General features: G+C 35.2%; 1 protein-coding gene across 1 annotated transcript in view; it reads right to left on the reverse strand.

Annotated features, from left to right (window-relative positions):
- The window catches only part of LOC127624804 (calpastatin-like), a 711,053-nt gene that overhangs the window by 496,033 nt on the left and 205,740 nt on the right, over positions 1 to 9,280 (reverse strand). The gene's annotated exons all lie outside the window — the stretch shown is intronic.

Here is a 9,280-nt window from a genome sequence, read left to right on the forward strand (position 1 = left end):
TTGTGTGACCGATAACTAGCACAAAAGATGTCATGTCTAGATATTTTGGAAAGCCCAACGCTAAAGCATGTGCTTCCACATTTTATTAAAAGAAAGAAAGTGTTAAAAGAATTTCTGGTGAGATTCCAAATTTGTGGCGTTACAATGTAGCATCCTCGCCCTAGATACAAACAAAGTGAAGGATGAAATTATATTGGGCTCAATGACAAATAAGGATGGTCGAAATTATAAAAAGGATTTTTTTTAAACACATCTTTAAAATATAATCTTTGTATTTATGTTGGTTTCATAAATTAAAAGAAAAATGCTTTGAAAACACAATTAAATGTATGACTTTTCAAGAGGTGTAACCATCAAGTAAAATGTAATAAAACAGTAATAATAGTAATAATCCACTAAAAATGACTAATTTCTTCCCTATAATTGTTTTCAGATTACCATACTGATTACGTCACTGAAAAAATAATTACATTACTAATTACTTTAGTTTCTTACTTTCTAAAACAATTTTTACAGAAAAGTTTGTTTTCCCATGCATATAATACAATTCATTAAAAGTCAGTTACTGTAATCTGAGTACAATAATTTAAAATGTAAAGCAGTTCACAATTTATGTCACTAAATGGTAATTAGCATACAGTAATTAATTACTTCATAATCAGATAAAACCCAATACTGCTGTGCACATCTTAAGCCAGCATCACACTACTAGCAGACTCCACACAATTTTGGCCGAGGGTGTCACACATGCAGACTGTTTTGCTGAGATCTCGCTATTTTGAGTCGGAAATATGACACTTGCCAATACAAAATGGTGATTGTGACAAACATACCAACTCACAACTCTCTCTCTCTCTCTCTCTGATTCCCTGTCACATGGAGCTGGTCAATATAACAACAGGAGTAACATGTGAGCATTAACAATTTTAATAGAGTGATTTAGGGCATTTTCAGACCTGTAGCTTGCAGGTCTTTTTACAAATTTAAAAATAAATATTTTTTTATTATAGGTCTTTGGTGCAAGACCTAAAATAAGTAAGGAATAATTGACGACGGGCCGTTGAATTATTAGAAAAATAATGCACACCGGGTGGTAATGCGGTCACGACGCGAGCGGAGTGGCTGTTACACCTCGGTGTGCATTATTTTCTAATAATTCAACGCCCGAGTCAATTATTCCGCTTATACTACAGTTACCACACCTCGAAACATTGTTCAGATGATGTGATTCTAGACGCTTGTCAAGTTTTTGTCATTAAAACGCTCTTGTATGTAGGACTAATTTCTTACGCATCTAATCCCATGCCTCCGTTGCTAATTCCAAAACGTCATTTTAGAGTTAGTAACGGAGGTTTGAGCCACTGACAGCAGACTAATGCAGTTATTAGTGTAGTTATTAGAGAGACAGAGGTTGCAATAATGAGACAGAAAATCATGATGCGTCATATTATTTAATTTATTTATTAATTCATACGTTATAATTCATTCGTTAATTCGAACGAATTTATTTATTAAAATTAAACTGCACGTTAAACACATTGACAGCCCAAGCTGTTGTTTTTTGGTGTTTTCTTCATGTTTTTCGCCTCGAGTCGGTCTAGCTGTTCTTCGCTGATTGTTTTATGTCTTTTGTTGTTGCCGGCTGCCTTTGATGTCCTCTTCCGCTTATTTGTTTTTTCATCTGAGCTATCCAATACTGCGGTCGCCCAGTTGTTAAAATGTTTATGTTCACCATAAATATTAAAATTTACTTCCGGAAAATCAAAATAGTCTGTCATTTTTTTTTCCTCTTGAAGTTGAAGTGGATTTGTCGCTGTCACTTCTTGTTATGAATTGTATCCTATTTTCCGTTATTACAGTTGACTACGCGAAGTGATATGGAACTGTAATGCGGTCAAGACCTGCCTGGAACTACTTTAGCCGTGCGTTTCCCTGAAAATAATTGCACACCTTAGAACGTTCTCAACCAATCAGAATCAAGCATTCAACAGCCCTGTAGTATAAAAACCTATAATGTTTCTTTTCAGAAACATTAGGTTTAGTGCATTTTGTAAAATTTTTATCAGGGTGTTTTAAGATGTGTTTTAGATGCTGTAATGTTATGCAGTTTGTTAATTACTATAAATTTGTATATTTCCGTCAGCCAAAATAATGGTTTGATATTTTTGTATGCTACCTTTAACAGTTTTGTATTTAATTATTGTTCACAGCCTATAATAGGGTGTTTATTGACAGATTCCATTGTGACAACATACCCCAAATTGACCTCAAAGTATTATGTAGCCTTTCAAAGCAGGGATTTATTCTGATATTTACAAGAGCTTCTAGAGATATTTAAAAAATTAGCCCAAAGGAGGAAATGAGGAAAAATCATGCTTGAGGAAAAAAAGGTGCATCCACCTCATATAACTACGGTAAGTGCGTACATAACACTTCAATTAGTTTAATTGTCTAAAAGTTCTTCAGCATATCACGGAAGGCCACATTCACATTGTGCACTTAGGCAAAGAAATGTGTGATGCAGTGGTTTCCTTCAGAATCAAATGCTTATCATGTTCTACTAAAAAGAGAGAAAAGTCATTTTTTCAGACAACAGGAAGTGGGTTAATTCACAAATTTACTGCAATAAACCCTCTGGTCTTTGGTTTCATGAAAAAATCATTTAAAAAAAAATGTTTTGGCTCTAAAGAATTTACAATAAAAAAATAAACAAAAGTAAAAAAGTGAGAAAACTAGCCACAGTCTCACAAAACGTATGGAAATGTCAAATTTCATAGCCAAGAAACATTCGCTATTAATCAACATGTGGTGTTCTTCATACACATGAACGCTGAACCAAAAGACGGACAAAACTGGGGCCAAGTTTAAGCTATCTGTCACTTCCTTGTGCATAAAAGTTGATGCACGCCCACAGAGACTCGTTTCAAGCAAACATATGCATGATGGGACGTTGAGACACAAGTGTAGACATGTAAAAACACCCACAGATATGCACAGCCACATACACCTCCACACTGCATAAAGGAAGTTACAGAGAAGTAAGTGGTGACCAGAAAAATGTCACCCATCTGCACAGGCACATTACTACAACTGTACAACAACAGACTTATCACCTTTGGACACAAACACAACTTGATCAACCGAGTTCATCACAAATGCAACAGTCAGCATCACTCTTAACAGAGATCTCACATTTGCACAATCCTCAATTCCACCCCGTCTTCTTTGACCTCCCTGAAGCAAGAATCGTTAGTATGGAAAGAGCAAATGGGCACACAGTCAGATCTGACTGTTGCATTTGTGATGGAACTCTGTTGATCACGTGGTGTTTGTGTCCAAAGGTGATAAGTGAATGAATACGTGCTCACCCAGGTGCACGAGAGAGAATACGTGGAATTTTATGCAAGGTTTGTGTGACCGATAACTAGCACAAAAGATGTCATGTCTAGATATTTTTCTAAAGCATGTGCTTCCACATTTTATTAAAAGAAAGAAAGTGTTAAAAGAATTTCTGGTGAGATTCCAAATTTGTGGCGTTACAATGTAGCATCCTCGCCCTAGATACAAACAAAGTGAAGGATGAAATTATTTCCACCAATCATTAGTTATTTTTACATTACTTCTGCATTGAAGTACCTGTTCTTCTCATGGTCATGGAGGTCTTTCTCTCTCCCTCTTGCGCCCACATACGTGGCCATACATATACACATAGAAAAAGTGAAGCCATCTGCAAAAAAGTTGCTGACGCCATTTTACCTGTGTCTGTTATGCCACTATCTAACAGAGAGAAGCGACAATGAATATCGACCAATATCTAATATAGCTGCCAAAAGGCTTTAACAGCATTTTGATGAATTACAGTGACGAGCTGACCAACAGATTACTTTCTGTCCAGGTGGTCTCAGACCGATTGATTTGATGCAGATCCGAGTGTGATTGCCATTTCTATATATGACTATACAAACTGAAAGAAGAGAGAAAATGCACTCCGAAACAAATGCTCCAAACAAGCTAGGTGTGCAATTCATGGAGTAACATACGTTGTGAAAGTGCGTGATTGTGTATTTATCCCATCGAGGCTTGTCGTAGAACGCGTTTGTCCATATGCAGCTTTCAGTGAGTAAACTTACGTTCAATAAAATCTGATGTGACTCCGCTTTCTAATGTCATTTTAGTGTAGAAATATAGGCAGGAAAAACGCTTTGTGACAGAATCAATTTGGATTACAATCAGCGTTTGTGATTAAATGCAGCTAAGTGCGATGAAAACATTCAGATCAGCTTGACGTCTTGTCAGTTCTTCAGTAAAAGAAGAAGCTCACTGGTCACTTAACTAGAACAGCGTTCTTTAAATGCCATTAACTCAGAATGGGGTCCCGACGGTAAATCGATTAACGACCTCTTGCTGACAGACGTTAATGCGCACTTTGTCTCCCTCCACCGGTGATTATGTTAATGAAGCTTACACCTGAAAATCACTGGAAAAATCTGCTAGCATGGTGCCGGCTTTAATCGTTATTTTGAAAAACGATTTTTTTTTTAAACATAATTTTCGGGGTGTGCCAGCAGAGCTAATGCCATTGAGATTAATGGAAAGCAATGTTGCTTTCTCTAAGGTATTATAAACTTGTCAGGGTTATTTAGCAATTCTCTTTTGTGCCACTAGTGGTGCAGAAAATACACACTACAAATTTATGTAAAAAAAACATAATTAAAAATACCTTAAAAGTATGAGCCAAGTTGGGAATAACGGCAACAAAAATAGGACAAATGTGTTTTTTCAAACTACATCAGTTTAGCAAAAATGTCTTAAACAAAATGCTTTAAATAACCTTTCAAAGAAGAGCAAAACTCCTGTTTTTGGAAATATAAATGCAAACTCAAAATCAAAGACTAACTATTGCTAAAAAATTATAACTTTTCTAAAGAGTTTGGGAACTTACTGTGGTATATTATGACCTTAAGCTGGTGGAGTTACGTGCTGACTATGTTTGTTTTAGGTCATATCTAATGTAACATCAGAACACAAGCAACATTGTACAATGACATTATCATTAGATAAAATCTCAGAAACTCATTTCAAGGCAGCGATTTCAGATTTGCGAGAATTTCAGTAATAAAAATGTAATCGTGGAGAGCAGCTTCAGAGATCTGTTTAGATTAGCTACAACCAACAGCTGGAAAATAGACAATATGCACACTTGTGACTATAAATCAAGTGAGTCATCTTTAAACACACAACAATTAGGCTAATGAACTATATTCTTTGGCGAAATAACTGCATATTTGTATTGTTATTAACACATTTACATTACATTTACATTTATGCATTTGGCAGACACTTTTATCCAAAGCGACTTACAGGGACAATCCCCCCCGGAGCAACCTGAAGTTAAGTGCCTTGCTCAAGGACACAATGGTAGTGGCTGTGGGGTTCAAACCAGTGACCTTCTGATTAACAGTTATGTGCTTTAGCCCACTACACCACCACCAATCCACCACCAATACATTTCATTTTTGCAATTTACTATAAACACACTTGTTTCTATTTTCTCTTGCAGTACACATACCTTAGTAAAACATATTCCAATAAAGTTCACTTGTTAACTTCAATGTATGTGGGCATAACCTAGAAACTCTTGTGTTACATCACTAAGTCTACAGTGTATAGACAGGGGCCTCTCAACTTTTATGGGGATTCCTAAATTCTTACCGCCTTGCACACCCACGCCACAGCAAAAATAATGATTGTTTTCAGACTGGTGTCCCTAACACTTCCCCCATCTGCAGTTAGCAGGACAAAAACACAGTAAGGCCCGAAACTCATGCTATTGGCTGAGTTAATGTTGCTTAATCTGGCTTTCTCTGCTTAAACCAACAGAGAAATTAACTGAAAGCGCCACTGAGCCAAAGTATTAACACTTTTACGAGGTAATCAATCTACTTCTAGTTGTCTCACGATTTCTTTGATTTCCCCATGAATTCAGAATTAGGGTTTTGTGTCTTTTGCCCATGTCTTTTATCTTTGAGACATCTACATGTTACTGTAATGTAATCAAAAAGTTGTAAAAATTCAATTTTAGCAGGCATTAGGAGTGCAGGATTATGAGAAAACTCTTGTTCTATAGCTTCTTTTTGGGTTTCTTCAGCACTAATATTTCGAAAAGTGATGAAATAAAAACCATCTTTAGCTAGGATGGGAAAAACTATTTTAACATTTGAACTATATATATGCAGCCCAATAACAAAAAGGGAGAAAGTTGGCATGTGCCACAGTGACACCACGCCTATACACTATTATAGTATGTGTTAACACATTTCACCTTTTTATTGCATTCAATGAGATTATAGGATACAAATGAATGTTCATACGATTTCACATGTGATTAAGCCACTCCCGAGGATAAAATAAACATGAATGCCATATTTAAAGGTCACAAAGTACATAGTGTACAATGCATACTTTATCTGATTTGAGGTTATTTGGTACACGTTGTATAAGTGTTTACTCTGAAACGCACGTCTCTTTGGAGTGCACATGAGGGCGTTATCCATGCCAGCACTGTTTTCTTTGTTTTAATGAATTTACGTACGTATCACCTGCCATTAAAATAATTGGACAACAGGGTTTGGATTTCTGAAGAGACATGTCTGTTCATGGGTAGCAGATGGTTTCTGGTCTGCATGGTTGATGGCGTAACTGAACGGGAAAAAAAAAACAACAACAACAAATACACCAAAATTAGACAAACAATGCATTTAAAAGGGATAATTCCTTCAGAAATTAATGTTTAAAAAATAATTTTCTTCTGTGGAACACAAAAGGAGATGATGAATGTTTTGAATGTTCATCATCTCAGTCTCAACTTTCAAAGTATGAAAGAGAGATGCAATGAAAGTGAATGCCAACTGCGGCTCACGTTCTGTCTAATATATCATTTTGTATTCCACAGAAAAAAGAAAGCTATACGGGTTTGGACCCGTATAGCATGAGGGGGAGTGAAAAATAACAGAATATTTATTTTTAGGTGAACTTTCCCTTTAAGCAACTATGTAAGTAAGTGGAGAATATAGAGAGAAGTAAAACAAGGGCACATGTCTAATATTTCACATTTAGGTTTGCAGGTGATTCTCACGAAACATGGCCAGGGTCATACTTCATGCCAAAGTTGCGAGAAATAAATGAAATGGTTATTTAAACTTATGTAATGCAAAACAAAAATCTGCAGAATGTAAAGAATATATAAATCATGGTAGTATCTGTTGTTGTACCTTTAATTTATGACTTTGTATTTCGCACATTCTTTGCATTACAGTTTAACAATGGGTGGGTGGGGGTGGGGGGTGCAGATTCACCACAACTAGATATACATAAATGTGCCTATAATGTTCAAAATGGTATTATACATTTTTTGTTTCTTGACAATGTTCTGCACACTTTACATATTAAGCATGCACACTGTGGCGCACACTTTATGTAAAAGAAAGAAGGAACTTGAGTTGAATCAAAGGTTACATGCCTTTCTTTTATCTTTACAGTTTTTTTTTTTTTTTTGAGTGGATGCTTCTATCTTTCAGCACATCGTGTTCCACACACACATTTATCACCGTCTCACACTTTTGGTTCTCTCTGCTCTGCAAAACTGGTATGCGCTTCAAAGACAGCACACTAAATGTGCCGCACAATAATGTATTGTGTTCCCGGTTCAGTGGCGACACAGGCAATAAAGAGTCAATATCGGTTGACGCCGCATCTGGATTGACTCCAGACTGTCTGCCAAGTACATTTTCTGCACAGTGACATCTCTGAAAATATTTTTTATGAGAAATATTCACCATACTGAAAATAGCTTGATAATATGCCTGCTCAATTCATTATGTAGTAGTAAGAGTATTTTTTTAGCACTTTAGTAATGAACAGTGATGTTGTGTGATAAACTAGTAAATAAAATGCCATACATCTAGCGATGTGACAGGTAGCAGTTCATGTGATTATGTATAATTTCACTGTAAAATAAATAAATATATAAAATGATTTGAATGGAAAAAGTAAAAATGCTTCAGTAAATACCTGTTAACTGCATAACGCCAAGTGAAAAATGGTCTTATATTTAATAATATACATAAATATTCTAATAAATATTATTCTGCAGTCAAATATTGTTAAAATAACATTCTTAAGTAAATAAAAAAAAGTATATATAATGTCACCAAAAAGCTATGCCAAAATGCCTTAAACATTATCAATGCATTTTTAAAGACAATTTTTTGGTAATCACAGCTTCCAATTTTTTGGCAATTTTTATAGTGCAAATTTCAAACAATATCAAACTTTATGAAGTATACGTATTTATGCAGGAGGCAGTATGCAGTAAACCCTTTTATTTTCAATACATTTTCTTTCCAAAGCACAGTAACACAGCTACGCCATAATAAACTGAGTAGCAGACTAGAAAATGACAATATTTCAGCTTTTATTATTTCAACTGATATCTGAGAAAGACTGACACACTGAAGGTTGTTTAGGTATTGATGCGATCCCAGAATAAAACTAAACCAAGCATTCAAAAACTACCACTATCTTATTATAGGAAGCAATTCAAGTTATTACATTTTCAAACAAGCACTTTTTTGTGTTATAGAGGAGGTGATGAAAGAAAACTCTAGTGTTGTCGCTTTTAAAAATACCTTTTATTATTATTGAATTGCAAAGATAAAAAGGTCTCCAGGATGTATTTAAGATCACGGTCATCAAGATGACACCGATATGTTTCATCCTCCTCCACAGAGCAGCCATAAATACTACTACAAAATATGTGCTGCACTTTGCCATACAAATTTGGTTTCATATCACATTTTTGCCTCATACAGTGACCACAAAAAGTATTTGGACACTTAAGACACACTTGAAATGTGTGAATTCCCTTGCATTAGAACAGTGTATCTATTGTTTTAAAATTTTAACCTTAACAAACATATGTTTTATGTCATATGTTTTGCATGAAAATTATGCTTGGGCTATCTTTCTTTTCTGCCACTTGATTTTAACGTTTAACATTTATATTGTAAGACCAACGTATAATGTGTTATTTCTGTGTCTTAATTAAATGAGTGTTTTACGTGTATAACATTAAAAACACTTTTATTCCAGCACAAGTATTTATTTTTTTAATTTTCCACAGATTGAAGGAGCGGTCGCCACCAGATTCAAGTGAAAACTGAAAGAAAAGAACATTTGAAGAAAAGAAAAAAAGCTACAAAATACACTGCTACCTGAGTGG

Source organism: Xyrauchen texanus, chromosome 31, assembly GCF_025860055.1.
Source record: "Xyrauchen texanus isolate HMW12.3.18 chromosome 31, RBS_HiC_50CHRs, whole genome shotgun sequence".
In the NCBI taxonomy this organism is placed as follows: domain Eukaryota; kingdom Metazoa; phylum Chordata; class Actinopteri; order Cypriniformes; family Catostomidae; genus Xyrauchen; species Xyrauchen texanus.